We start from the raw sequence: 15,526 nt of genomic DNA on the forward strand, positions 1-15,526 counted from the left end.
CTCTGGGCCACCTCGCTTGAACTCCGAGGCGCATTCACATGCCTTCCTTTGGCGAGGTTGAACGCTAAGGGGAGAAGTCTCAACATGGCTGCACCAACCACCATGTTGGGAAGCGTCCTCACCTTGGAAGAGAGGTCAGCGTCCATCTCTGGGCCACCTCGCCTGAACTCCGAGGCTCATACACTTGAATCAGAGAAATATTCCAGTTCGGCTGCAATGGTTTATTCTTAAGATCTCTTCAGGCTACAGTTATTAAGTTTAAGTACAATTCATTTGCTTAAGTCCAATATTGGTCATAACTCGTGAGGCTTGCATACAATTTATATGTTCAAGTGATTGGAGTTAGGATACCCAGTTAAAGTTATTTAGTCCTTCAATCAACATTACGTTCAATTACTTAACGAGGCCAACACACTTAAGAGAAAGAAACAACATTGAATGAAAAAGAGATTATATTTATTTTCAACTGATATTACAAAAGGGGGGACTGAGGCCAGTACATAATGGGTTACTGAAAAGAAAACTATCCTAAGCCTGGGAAGATGATGGAGGTGCCTCAGCAGCTGGGACTTCCGCAACTTGAGCATCAGAATTTGCTTCTTCTGCCTCTACTACTTCATCTCCCACCACTTCATTAGCTTGGGTTTGAGGCACTTCGTCCATAAACTCCGACTTGAGTTGCGACAGATCTTGATTGGGATACAAATCCTCCGCCCGCTCCATCACTTCGGCATAAGCAAAGTACCTCTAGTAAATGTTGAAGCTCTTGTACTCCTCGGTATTGTGGAAGTTGGCGATGTAGTCTTTCAGTGCCTCCTCCCTTGCATTTTGGGCTTCCTCCCTAGCATGGGTTGTGTCATCGACGTACCATTTAATTTGGCCCTCGATATACTTGTATGCATCTTGGGCCCCTGCCAGCTCCCTATTAGCTTTCTCCAAGGCTTTAGCTGTCACCTTCTGGTGGTCATTGGAAACCTCCACCTTCTTAGTGAAGGAGGCAACCTCGCACCGGGACTCATGTACCTCCCTCTTCAATGCCTCTATCTGAGCCAATGCAGACTCCAGCTTCGCCGATTCTTCAAGTTTTTGGGCCCTAGCTTTTTCAGCCTTGGCCCTAGCTGCCTTTAACTCCTCTACAAGGGAGGCAGTCTTCCTCTCTGAGGACTGGGTCCTCGTTTGAAAGTCAGCGAGGGCCTCCCTGCACTTCAGTGCGAGGCCAAAGGTCCTAACACTTGGCTCACAAGAGCCCTTGTCAAGTCCGTTGCATCATAGGCGGAGGCGTGCAACTACCATCGATCCGTCCAGAATTTATAAAAATTTTCAGTAGCGCCTCGGATCTTTGGCGACAGGGCCTCCACCAAAGTTGGGGCCAGAGGCTCCTCCCTACCGGCAAGGAAGCTCAGAGACTTCCCTTGCACTCGAGCAGGCTTCTCTTTGGTAGCCTCCTCCTTGACCACCTCAGCTTGCCTTCTTGGGATACAGAAGTCCCAAATTTGCCAAACGAGCTAGAGACATGCACTAGCTTCCTCTTCTTAGGCTCCTCAGGGACTTTCTCCTTCCCCCGAGGCTCCTTGGACTTTTCTGGCCTCTGGGGAGGTTCCCTCTTCGGAAGCCCGCGATGTGATGTCCTTGGAGAGACGCTCCACTCTGCTTCGGACCTCCTTGGCGCCAGTTGACCCCGGCTTCACGGGTCTCGCCTTCATAGTAGAGGTTGCCTTAAGTATGGATGCCATGTCCGGAGCTGGGTACTTTTTCCTCTTAAACTTGTCTGCAGAACACAACTCGTCAATATCAAAACGAAAACACAAAAATATGCAAGTGTGGGAGCTTCGTACCTTGGGAGGACATTAGCTCAAAGTCGAGGAAATAGCGACTTCTGTCATTTAGGTGGTCAAAGTGGCGAAACTTCAGAGGTCTCCTGTAAATGTCATCTATCACTTCAAACTCCTCTCTGCTCAGCTCGAACCTCGTACTACTATCTGCAAAGGACGCTTCAACAGTTAGAAAAGTAAAATTTTTAATACAGATTACAAACTTGGGTTGGGAGACTCACGAGCTTTGTAGTACTGGGTCGGTACTGTGTAAGTCAGGACTTTGTCCTCTCCACTGCCTGCCACCTGCCTTGCACCCAGAACTACGACTCTTTCCACCCCTTGATGAAAGAAGGCAGTCCCACCACAAATTGTGCATGAGCTCTCCAAGGAGTTAAGTAATACTACCCCCTCGAACAGGGTCATGAAGACATGAAGAGGCATGTCCTCCTCAAGTGATACTTCCTTCCACATGAAGTACGAACCGACCAACTAGCTCCACCCATTTGGCAGAACTTGAGTCGGCAACAACATGAAGTTCCTCAGCACCTCCCTAAAGAAGGGGTGCAGAGGAAGACGCATACCTGCCTTAAACAGGTATTCACTCACTACCACACAATCGAGCCTCGGATAACAAGCCCGCTCATGGGCTTCGGGAACTAACATTTCCACATAGTGAGGCACACAGTACCTCTCCCTAATCTCCCACAACCTCTTCCCTATCATATTTGAAGGCACCTAGACGCCCCCACTCTTCGCTATAGTCTACTGGCTTCTCGATCATAGCATACCTATCTGCCTCGAAATCCCCCCTATGACTGACCTTATGGCCCAATGACGCTACAGTGACCAACTCCCTACCCGAAGTGGACTCCATCTCAGAAATGACTAAGAACGCAGTAAAAGAAGAATTTTCTGTGAAAAATACCAACTGAAAACTACGCGAACGGAATGTGCCAAAAAAGCAGTGAACGGACAGCCTCAACGTCGGAATGTTTAAGTTCTAAAAGAAAAATCAGATTGCAAGTGCTGGAAAATCCAGAAAAGGGAGTTCTCTCACCTTTTATAAAGGGCCAAGACGAACCCCACCGTCAGATCGAAGCTCGTTCAATCTGAACCTTTCATTTTAAATCAAATCCGAGGCATAGAATTCAAACAGTTTTTCAAACCTACGCCTTAGATTTAAGCGTGTCTCCCACGCACCTCAGCCAACGCGTCTGCTTCTGGAAGCTCCAACTGTTCTAATAATTACGATTTTAATTCGACGGCAGCAGGCACCATGGAAGTTGCAACGATTCAGTCACCTTTCCTCGAAAACATGTGCAAAACATCAAATTATTGGCACAACTGCCAAGGAACAATTATTGTCAATAAACCTCGGCTTCATCTTCAACATTCAGCCTTCAAGCCTCGTAGATTCGATTTCCCAACCACCTCAGCTTCATCTTCAACATTCGACCATCAAACCTCATAGGTTCGATTTTCCCAACCACCTCAGCTTCATCTTCAACATTCAGCCATCAATCCTCGCAGGTTCGATTTCCCCCGCCACCTCGGCTTCATCTTCAACATTCAGCCATCAAGCCTCGCAGGTTCGATTTCCCCTGCCACCTCGGCTTCATCTTCAACATTTAGCCATCAAATCTCGCAAGTTTGGTTTCCCAACCACCTCGACTCATCTCCATTTTTCAGTTCTCGCAAGCCTCGCACATTCAATTCATGCCACCACTTCGGCTTCTTCATCATTCACCCGCAACAGCACATTTCTAACTCCAACCATGATATAAATATCTATACTTGGATTTGGGGGACTATTATTTATGGTTCAAAAATTCTTTCAATTTTTACCCAACCCACTGGCTTTACTTCATTAAAGTCCACGCATTACATAAATGACTATACTTGAACTTGGGGGACTATTGTTACGTGTTATCATATTTGGCCAACCTACTTGGGCCTATGGCCCACTCAATCCAAACCACGTGGTGCTCTAGCCGAGGTGGCATGTATGGCCGAGGCCCTTCATGCTGAGGCCTGTGAAGATAGCCGAAGCCCTAAAGTGGAAGTACTACGTGAGTGGCAGATGCCCCGAACCCAAATTCGAAGCAAAAGCCTCCGAATCATGAAGGAACGTCTTCCATGATCACTTCTTCCAAGAGATCTTCTACATAAAGATCTTGTTAAAATGATTGATGGAACGCTTGTCATAAATGCACATGTCAAGTCTTGTCATTAGCATGGGAGTTCTGCATAAACAATAAATGCGCAGCAAGCTAGCAAGTCAAGGATGATGCCTAGGATTGGATGTTTGGATTAAAGAGATGAGGTCATGTGTCACCTCATCCAAGGACTGCCATTTCACATGTACCACTATAAATACTTCCCATGTGTAACTTTAAAGGGCTAATATAAGAATCAATACAAGAAACCACACTTTACTCTCTCTTTCATATTATATTGCAAGACAATACGAGTTCATACATATTTACATACACATTCATGAGCACCGATTGGTAATTATTGTACAATCGGATTACGAACATCCCGCTGGATTTTGAACGTTCTTGTCCCGCGTCGTTGAGCTACTCTCACGCCCCTGATCCGTTCGTTCTAGACCGTCCATGTGTATTAGCGTGTAGGACCTTCGCTCACGTGTGTGCGCGTGGGTCTGACATCTGTTGGCAACATTTTTTAGGGTCAACAGAAAGAACGATATAGCATCAATTACTATCAACGTGTATTAAGTTTCCTACCACTTTAACTAGGAAAGAATGAAGAAACAATCTAATTAAATGTGACCTATCAACCAACCAAGGGAAAAAAATTGAATTGTGAAATCTGCCCAACGTGTTAGATTTCAACACCTCTCGACTTGGAGCATGAATGTTGAAGATGGTCAACTTCCACAGATGATTCTTCCTAAATTTAAATTATTTCTAAATTCGGATTCTATTCCTAAAGAGAAAATTTTCAATTTATAACTATTGACATTATATTTACATAAAATGAATATATCATTTTACGACAAAACAGTCTCTAATTTTTTAACCTAAACCCAAGGGTTTAAAGTTACCGACTTATCGTCTAACTTTTATCAGGATCAGAAATTGCTAAATTAGAAGATAAGTCGGGGATTGTGTTTAGGCTAAAAAATTAAAGGTTATCAAACTTTAACATTTTCTATAATAAAATCAACGTGTTTTGACGAATTTTAGATGATATATTAAATTTAAAACTAATGTGCTTTAACTCATCAAATTTTGGACGATATAATAAACAACATTTTAACCTTTTATGCCTTTTCAACGATTCAATAGTGTAAAGTCGTAAAGCTTTAGTTGTCCCATAACAAGAACAACTCATTCTTCCAACATGTATAAGAGCATCAAGAACCAATTGAAGTATAATGATCTTCTTTTTCTATTTTACTATTTTAATGACAAATTCTAAATATTTAAATATAATTTGCCAAAAATTAAAAGATTATATTATCATGTAAAACAATAAATACAAAGAATACGCATATACCATCTTGGCTTAAAAGAAATCGAACATTTTTTTTCTAAGAGCAATGTTAACTCTGATAACATGTCAACATTGTAAAAGGAAGACTATAAAAAATTGTTAATGGCTTCGTATAACTTTCTATACACGGATGAAATAAAATCTATTTGATCTTGTTTTTAAGAACTCATTTTTAAATACACATTTGATGGGATCCATAATTTCAATCTACTTTATAACCACCTATTTCATCAAATTTTATCAAAATCTACAACAACAACAACAAAAGTAGTCTCATTTTCATTTAAATCAAACAGGATCAATAGGGAAAAAATAAAGTGTTAATTACTGTCAACCTACATCAATCACTACCACTAAGACTGAAAAATTCAAGAAGAAATAATCTAAGTAATTAAAAAGTAATTTTGACTTTGACATTTATTTTTATCAATTTTTTTTTTAGTTAAATCAAATATGGACTAATTAAATCTAATCAATCAAAAGGAAAATAATTGACTTGGGGAAATCTTCCCAACATGTTAAATTTCAACAACAATTGTCTTTTTTTTTTTTTAAAGAATATGGTAGAGAAAGTGTTGTTTGTAATGAATTAATAAAGTAAAAAAGTTAATTCGCATGAGCGTAATTAAACACAACAATTTTGAAGGGTGTGTAAACCAACAAAAAAATGAGAAGAAAGAGATTTAAGGCAAGTGATAATCACTTTTTCCTTAAGATAATATTGTCCCGCAACGGTGTATGGTACTTGTCTCCCAAAATACAACTGATTTAACTTGTGATACAAGCACTTCAAACCACAAGTTTCAGCGAACTTAGAATAGAGCCGTCTCTTTAGAAGAAGAATGTCTAAAGGATCTGGTTTATAGAGGATGAAAGGTTGTGGGTGAAGTGATGCGCACCAAACCTCACAAATTTTACAAAGGAGAGCATTATTTGTTGTCGCTAGCCTGACGTTGTCCTCTCACTCGAGTGTCGGTGTCAAAATTTTAACAAAAGGTTTTTGCCCACCGGTTGCTCGATTGATAGGCGAGCGATCGAGTTAGGCAAAATCTAGGCTACTTTCCCTCCGTTTTTCTTCCAACTTTGAACAACAATTTTTCATTCATCCAGAATTAGTTTTAAGACTCCAAATACTACTTGAAGAGTAGAAGAAGTTAGTCTATTTACATTTGTAATTTGACTATTGAATTAAGTCCGAATATTTGGCTAAATTTGACACGAAAGACAATTTTCCATATTTATACTTAACCAATTTTCTCAATTTAAAACTAATTTTCAACAATCTCCCACATAAATAGAAATTCAAATATGTATATGCAATGCGAAAAATTTATGATGTATTGTAGAGAGAGCGAAAACACGACATCGGGTAAGGCGGCTTCCGACTTTGAACTTTACTTAATGAAATTCTATCAGTTTTACTTTGCTAATTGATGAACATGATATCTTAAATCATTCAGCCATTAGATTAAACTAAGACAATAATAATCACATAGATGTCTTCCCTAATCCATTTATGGTTCTCATAACTTGTGCTAGCTAAGAAAGTGCAAAGTGCGAGTGTACAGGTCAAGCTCCAGTAAAAAAGTGAACTTTTTGAATCAGAGTTATCGATCTCTCGAAAAATGTTTACTTTCAATTACACAATTTTAATTAAATTAATTTTAACAATAAAAATAAATCCACAATAAAATATGATTTTGGAAAATAAATAAAAATATACAAAATATAAAAATATAAAAACCTTGGGAATTTCGGAAGTAAACGTGATTGAGATTCATGATTTCGCTTAACCATTGCCTAATTAATTTCTCTAAAAACCAATTAATAAATTACTCATTTATGATATTATATTCGATTTTTTAATTTTAGTTAATTACCTCTCTTGAACGAAATTAATTTTAATTGATTGGTTTAACATACTATATTTATATATCAATTAAATCCAAGCAACCGTATTAAATCTTTGTGAAAATAACTCATTGGGTCACCTAGTGTTAGGGGTATATTTTTATCTTCTATACAAACCTAATGTTTCTACTATTTGATCTAAAATACACAATATTCTCTTAAACAATGTATAAATCACTAAACACAAGGGTAATTATCACAAAATGTCATTGTCTTTCAATATTATTGTGCAAACGTTCCTACCTTTCATTCTTTAGCATTTTTCCCCCTTACTTTCATCTTTCAGTATGAAAATCATTAGTTTCATCAAATTTTTCGTATAAAATGACAAATATACCTCATATTTAAATAAAAGAATAAAAAAGAAAAGAAAAGTTAAAGAATTAATTGCAATCATACTCCCCAACATTTTAAAAAAGTGTAAATGACTTTAAATAAATTATTGAAAGGGTAATTAGCACAAAATATCCATATCTTTCAATATTATTATGCAAAACGTTCCTACATTTCATTTTTTGACATTTTTCACCCTTATTTCATATTTCATTGAGAAAATAGTTATTCTCATCCATTTTCTTTATTAAAAGCTATAAGTTAACAAATATACACTGCTTTTTAAATAAACAAAAAGAAATAACAAATTGCAACTATATTCCCAAAATTTCAAAAAAGTACAAATAAATTTCAAACAAATAATTAAAAAAGAAATGGGTTTGGAATGATTTTCAAGAGTTTTTGCAAGAGATTTTATGCAATGCGCAATGCAAGAGTGACTTGGAATGCATTATGGACATCCAAAATGTCCTATTTATAGAGGATGAGGGATTGTGGGTGAAATAATGCGTACTAAACCTTGCAACTTTTTGAAGGAAAGTATCACTTGCTGTCGCTAACCTCTTGCTGTCCTCTCGCTCCAGTGCCAGTGTCAAAATTTAAAAAAAAATAAAAAATCCTAGCCAGTTTTCATCTATTTTTCATCCAACTTTGGACTACAAATTCTCATTCATCCGTAATTTGGTTTTAAGATTTCAAATATACCATGATGATCTATTCAACGAATAGAACAAGTTAGCCTATTTACATTTGTAATTTGACTAACGGATCAAGTCTGGATATTTGATTGAAATTCACACGAAAGTCACTTTTCCACATTTATACATAACCAATTTTTTCAATTTAAACCAATTTCCAACATTGTCAACTTTATGTCAATCTCATTCAATTGAAATGCCTACCTTACAAGATGAGTGCAAATATTTGACTTGTTTGTAAATTTCATATCATGCACTACAAAATGTTCCTTGATAGCTTATTTTGACGACTTACACGTTTTTGTATAAAAACTGTGCACCTACTTGTCATGGTCTATTACACGAGCATCTCCAATCCATCCCCATGGCACCACAATTCATCAAATTGCACCAAATTTTTGGTGCAAATCTCCTCCAACCCATTACACCATTTTACATCAAAATTGTTAAATACATTTTTACCATTATCTTCCACTTTGCAACAATTTTTGTTAAGGGTTGTTCATTTGTTATATAATAATTTTCAATTCTAATTTATTATTATTATTATTATTATTATTATTATTATTATTATTATTATTATTATTATTATTATTATTGTGTGCATTGTAATAAATTTTAATCATTTAATCAATGATTATTAATTGTGAATATTATTGCGATTCAAAACGTATTATACTCTTTTTTGATATTATTATTTAATATTTTCTTAGTTGATGTATTTCTATTGGTTGTACTACATTTTTTTAAATTTATTAATGAATTTAATATTTCTTTAACTAAACATAATTATTATTTAATAATTTATGTAGTAATAAAATAAATAAATAATTCTTGAGATGAATATATTGTTAAGAATTAAAAAAATGAAGAAAATTATTAAACACCATTAATTTGATGCAACTTTTGGTGTAATAGGTTGGAGATGATTTTCAGTCTGATATAATATTTGGTGTAAATGGTGCAAACTTTTGTGTAGTGTTGGAAATGACATTTTTAGGTGTATTAATGACTATTTTATCGATATTTGAAAACTGATCACATACCTATTCGTGAATTACAATTATGCCCTTGTTTGATTCCCATTAAATTACATTACATTACATTCTATTTTTCTCTCTTCTATTTTCAACCACACAATCTTTCATAAAATAATATTACACATAAATCGAAAAATTTTTCTTCTTTTTCAACCACTCATTTTTTCAACAAAACACTATTTCCCCCATTTTCATTACAAAAAATGGGGGCCAAACAGGGGCTATATCTACTACACATCTACACTTTAATAGTTTATATGGGTATTTATAAATTTACATGCAATTTGGTGTCTTTAATATTTGCTTGATAATACTAAATAGTATTGAACATTTAGCCCTTATTTGTGCATTTCTGAATAATGTATTGATGGAAAATGTGTGGTTAAAAAATAAAAAAAAAGTTCTGAATTTGCGTATAATATTATTTTATTGAAGAATATGTAGTTGAAATGATGTCAAATCATTATTTAAAATTGTATTTCTTTGAAAAAATGTAGCTCAAACATAGCCTTAATATGTACAACTAATTGCATCAGCTGGGCGGAGGGTGGAGTACGTCCATTTCAATATTTTAAGATAAAAAACTTTATGCATGAGCTCAATATGAATTTTTTAAGTGGAAATCACGATGGCACAATTTTTCAAGCATTAAATTTCGAAAAGCAGATTGTAGGTTTATTTATTCAAAAATCAGGTGGTAATTCTATATTTTAATATTAATATAAAATTAAATTACACACCACCCTCTAATCAACTCAAAACCTAATTTGATCCCAATTTCGTCTCTCTCTCTCTATTAGTATGTTTATCTACTCTCTCTCTTTACCATTTTGACTCTACACTCCCTTTTTCTGCCATTTTTCCTCTACTTTGCAAGTAGGAATTAGAAATCAATATCTAAGATCTCACTTTCCTAATTTTTCGATTAGGGCTCAGATTGCCCCTGCAATGGTTTTGAGGTGGTTTTGCAGCAGTTTGTGAGGTGGTTTTTGTTAATTTTTTAGTGATTTGCGGCACTTTACATGGTGATTTTTGGTAATTTTTGTGATGACTTTATAGTAGTTTTATGGTAGTTTTTAAGGTGTTTTTGCTGTTTTTTGTAGTGATGTTGAGGTGGTTTTTGAGATAGTTTTGTTGTGGTGTTGGTGATTGCCACGTGTTCAAAGAGTGTATGTCAAATCTGAGTTGATATCTGTTGGAGGTGTCGATAGTAGTGATAGGTCACATGTCATACGTACCATATCACAAGTTATTGTGCATTTGTCACATGTAAATATGAATAATGCTTGTGGTACAAAATTGTTGACAAAGGGGTGTCCATCCTCGGTATTGGCCGAGGTGTCGATGGGCCTCGGCGTGGCAGGCGCCTCGACCAATGCCGAGTGCCCATTTTGGACTCCCCTTTGGATACTATTTTGTACCCATAGCATGGTTGTATAAATATTCACAGATCAAACAGAACTAGTCATAGATCATGTTTGTATTTCACAAGTCACACACTAATGGTCGTTGTGTATAGGTCACAAATCACTATGAATAGGTTACAAATCAATTAAAATTGGTCACGGATCAATGTCTAAATGTCACATATCAATTAAAATTGATCATAGATCAATGTTCATAGGATCATAGGTCTCACGTTACAGGTCATATGTCAAAGTGCATATCTTACAAATCACAAATTCAAGAGATTTGCTAACATGCCATTGATAACTCCAACCTCAAATTTTTGAATTTGTCACAAATTCAATTAACTAGATTTTGTTGGTGAAAATTGAAGTTATTTGCTTGGTGAATAATCTGTAAATTATACAATGGGCTAATTTTCAATTTCTAATTTTAAAATATAGATTTAGATTACACCAACACTGCTTAGTCCTTGACAATGATCAATCAATGTTCTCTAACTCTACTTTGTTTCTCTCTCTATCTCTACTATCTGAGTTGGCAATGCTCAGGTACCGTTGAGCTACGATCTATTTATCGTTAAAGAAGTCGTTAGCGATTTCTGTAAATTTTATCTTTTCTTCGATAATGTTATTTGGATGATAGTAACTGCGAGGATGGATGTCGGCAATTGTACGAGAGAATGGTGACGGACAAGTGCACAGGAGTGGGATGCGGACAGGGTTTTGTGGGGTGGGTAGATTAATTTAATTTAATAATAATATTATTTTAAATTAAAATATTGAATTAATACCCGACCTCTAAAATTTTAAACTTAATATCTAAAAATTGAATTGAATATACGAATTTCCCCCCTTTTTTTTATCCCTTGATCATAAAAGTTGGCCCAAGCTCGAGAGAATGTTGCCATTGGGTTTGAGTAATTTTTATTTTCAAACATATTTAGATAGCTATAATTTTAATTATTTTTAAGTAAAATAATTAATTATTTTGAAATATCTCCTATATTATTGTTCAAAAGTAATTTTTATTTAGATAGCTATTAATTTCATGTTTGGTGGAAATTAAAATCAAAATTTTAATCTAAGTCCTTCGACAAAATTTCGCAAGCGTACGGGTTCATTATAAAATCAATAATCGTGATAACAGAGTAATCGTCCTACAGGGAATAAATCTCAATTTTAGTGTATTTGATATGTTTAAATTCGTGATTATAACAAAAAGATAATTGGTTGGCATCTAACTACATTTTATAACTGTAAAATCAAATTTTGGTGAACATATCAGATTTCCGTCTCTACTGATCAACTCTTAGTTTTACTTCTCAACTAGTGATAATTACTTCAATTCATGCAATTGTAGCGATTGATAATTCCAGTTTTATTTACTATTCTTTTTCGAGATGTAATAAACATATGATTACTACGAGACGATCATATTTCTAGTTCGAATTTATACAGCAAACATGCATTGATATTTAAGATTATTACACATGATTGCACACCCCGTAAATACTATTCCTAATATTTATTGTCCATATGTCTCATAAACAACGTTCTGCCTACTACGAATTTTTCAACATTACGAATAAGCAATTTATTGTCACAATGGTGAGTAAACATTAAAACAATGTAACTATGCATATTAATGAAATCACAACTCAAGACTTAAGATAAAAACACTACTCGAACTAAAAATTAAGAATAAAAAAGTTTTGTCATCCATCCAATCCAAAGGATTTTAGCTTAATATATTAGGGTGTGTTTGATTACATTTATTTTTCATGAAAAATATCAGTTTTCCACCCAAATTCCTACTTTGAGTGTTTGATTGCTATTTTTTTCCATGGAAAATATTTTTCAACTTTTGAAAATATGTCTAATTTTCCTTGTTTTTGAGGAAAATATTTTTTTTGGGTAAAGGTGGTTTTTATTTTCCACAAAAGATGGAAAATATTTTCTTTTCTAAGTGATATTTTCCATGTCAATCAAACACACTCTTAATGTAAGAATTACAAGAGAAATAAAGGAAAGTCATCACTCAAATCGTTAAACTATAAAGAAAATTTGAAAATCTTCAATTAATGCCTTCAAATTTGATTCCAAGAAATGAATTCTTTGTTCTTCAAGGTAAATTCTCTCTATTTCTTTCGAAAGTCAGCTTATAATGATGATTATTGGACTTGAGGTGTTCCCTTATCTATATGATGTCAAGGAGATTGCTTATCAAAATAAAATAAGGAAAGATATATTTTTCCTATTTTACACTCAGAAGCGTGCTTGGCTAGTTTGGGACGCCTCGGTCTTGGTTGGGGCACGTGCCTCTCCTGCAGGCAAGAGCGCACACCTCGTCTAATTTTCGACAACCAAACAATTTTTAGTATTTTTGTCGTAACTTTATCTCTTGACATTCGATGGAAGTGATTTGAAGTGCCTTGGAAAGATAACTTGGAGTCTACAATTTTTTTAAAAATATCATTTTTCCAATTTAAAAGTTTGCTATGCCAAAATTATGAGGCCGAAAATTTCAAGCATAACTTTTTTTGTTGAAAGTTAATTTGTGATAATAGTTTCACTTACTTCATTTGTTTGACTTATTTCCTCATTCAATTGACTTTTAACACTTTTGAATCTTTATCTTGATATCCGAAACAACTTTTGAGTATTTAAACTTTAGTTTTCGAATTTTGAATTTACTTCATTTTAGCCTTTTATCGTTCTTTCTTGCAATATTCCGTAATTCAAAGTCAAAAATTATTTATAACTTGACATTTTATTGAATTCTAAAATTTTTAATTACATATTTTATTAATTTTGTCAAGCTCATGTTCGAGCCACGTTCTAGAAAAAATGTATTATTCATGTCAAATCAATAGAAAATGTGTGGTTAAAAAATAAAAAAATTAAAATTTATGTGTAATATTATTTTATTAATGAATATATGATTAAAATGATGTCAAATTACTTTTAAAAAACATACTTTTTAAAAAATTAATGTGACTCAAAGAAGCTCAAAATTTATTAAAAATCTAATTTTAATCAAGCTGAACCAAAAAAACAGGAGCAGAAGGTTCCAGCGTCAATTTTCAGACACCTTTTTATGCTTCTCTTCAAATTGTTGTAAATTTGGATTTGCGATTCCATTGCGGAGAGTTACAGTTAGCCATAATCATGGCTTCCAATCCCAGGAAAAAAAGAACTCCGAACCGAAACCCTCCTCAAACCTCTACATCTAGCAATTTGTCCCCGCTGGAACCATCCTTTAATTTGTTTCCATCTTCCAGGGCTGATTTCGTTCGGCTAATCGGAGTTTTTGCCGTCGCTGCCTCTGTGGCGGTGGCCTGTAAATTCATTGCAGCCTCTCTCAATCGCCCTGTCAAACCCTTCTGTGATAGCAATTCTGAATTGNGGGTAATTTGTCAGTTTTTTGTCGAGGAATACAACGTACAATCTTCCATGAAGTAGTTAAACTTCTTGAACATTGTTTCTAAGCGCACACGTTTTTCTTTCAGGATTGAAGAGTTCAAGTGCCCAGAGTTTCTCGTGAACCATTATACACCACTTTCCTGTCGTCTTCTAGAGTGGATTATCAAGAATGTTTTCATTTTGGTGCCAGCTTGTGCATTGGTATTCTACAGTAATATGCAGCTTTAAAAGCTTGTGTTACGTTATCGACATGTTGAAAGCTTGTTGACCATGTTGAGATTTACAGCTTTTGGGATGCATATCAGTTGTGTTAAAGGTCCGTAAAAAGCATCGGTTATCTGTTAGAGCTGAACAGCTTTATCTTGAGGTAAACTTGTTCCTCTTTGAAACTTATTTCCTCAGTTCCATTGGAATTTTCTGCAATAGGTTACTAGAAGACATGTGCATGCAGTTCAATTTATAAGTAGTCCTAATATGTCATATGATTAGAGATAGCCAAGCTCTGAATACCATCAGGGGTAGATATAACTTCTCCTGACGGGGTCCTAATGGACCGAATATTCAAGCGAACTCAGCGACCCTGGACTAAAGAATGAAAAAGTATCGGGTGTTGCGGTTCCCTTCACACCCAGCTAGAACTGACCTGAAACCCTTCTTAATAGATAACGTACTGTTCAAAATCGCTTGAGATTGATGGAGAGACGAAGTTACTGTAGGCTACAAATCATACTTCCTCTCAATCTCATCACCCCTACTCTTAGCATCTCTAACCCTCTGGTAAACGTCACTAAATAAGTGTCAGTTCCACTACCGTAATCCTTGTTTAAGCCTCAAAAACTTCTCTCAGAGAGCGGCCATCTTGTTAAGGTGAGTAGGAAGTAAGGGTGCATAGAACATAAATTTGCCATTATGAATTTATAAAACTCTTGACGTTTTATCTATCAGAACGCATAATTAGTAGATAGAAACTGAACAATGTCATCTCTTGAGTTTCTAATTTATGCGTTGAGGATTTGTTGAATCTAAGTAATATAAACTTGAATGAGACTGTGTTTTTTCCGGTTGCTTGAAGCACAAAGGCCAAGTCTTTTGATTAATCTGGTAATGATATATTAGGTTTGCAATATTCTTGAAGAGAAGTCATTACTTGCAAGGAGTATAAGTGGTGGGGATGAACCGTGGGTGGTTGCCTCGTGGTTGCGAGATCATCTGCTCTCGCCTAAGGAAAGAAAAGACACACTGCTCTGGAAAAAGGTAATCAAATATGGTGGAATTATTGTAATAAGTTTAACTATTGTTCTTCGAAATTGTCTTTGTTTCTCATATCTTTTAATTTTTAAAACATTTCTGTGAGTATCTTTTTTTGTTGAATATAA

General features: G+C 35.2%; 1 long non-coding RNA gene across 1 annotated transcript; it reads left to right on the forward strand.

The window, feature by feature from the left end:
• Positions 1–14,200: 14,200 nt before the first annotated feature.
• LOC111393903 lies at positions 14,201–15,400 on the forward strand. Its single transcript, XR_002702511.1, has 3 exons — positions 14,201–14,351; positions 14,437–14,517; positions 15,267–15,400. It is a non-coding gene; the product is annotated as an uncharacterized LOC111393903 (long non-coding RNA).
• Positions 15,401–15,526: the final 126 nt, after the last annotated feature.

This window comes from Olea europaea, chromosome 4 (assembly GCF_002742605.1).
Source record: "Olea europaea var. sylvestris chromosome 4, O_europaea_v1, whole genome shotgun sequence".
Lineage (NCBI taxonomy): Eukaryota > Viridiplantae > Streptophyta > Magnoliopsida > Lamiales > Oleaceae > Olea > Olea europaea.